The following is a 481-nucleotide window of genomic DNA, read 5'->3' on the forward strand; positions in this document are numbered from 1 at the left end:
TGTATTCACGATACAGTCGTATATCTTTGTTGCTTTTATATGTTTATAACTCTCGATAGAGGAGATTTATATAAAATAAAAAGAAAGAAAGAAAGAAAGAGAAAGAGAGAAAGAATGAAAGAAAGAAAGAAACGTAACAGAAGTTTAATTCTTCTGATTATTGTTTTATAAAGTCACAATCTTGATTGATGCTCTTTCTTATTAGGGTGATCACTTTCGATTTATCGATAATAATCAATAATCGATAGTCGAATTCTTTACTCATGACTATCGAGTAGACGCCAAAGACGCGCTATGCGCATTATCATCGGCTTTCGTTAACGCCAATTTTTTAAAAGCAAGAGAAATGCGATTTTTAAACGCGTTTAAGTAAGAGATAAAGAATATAGAATGATGAGAGCAAAAAGAGATAGAGATAGAATGATAGAGACAGAGAAAGAGAGAGAGAGAGAGAGAGAGAGATGTCAATTTGTAAGAATTT

The sequence above is a fragment of the Vespa crabro genome, chromosome 6 (genome assembly GCF_910589235.1).
Source record: "Vespa crabro chromosome 6, iyVesCrab1.2, whole genome shotgun sequence".
Lineage (NCBI taxonomy): Eukaryota > Metazoa > Arthropoda > Insecta > Hymenoptera > Vespidae > Vespa > Vespa crabro.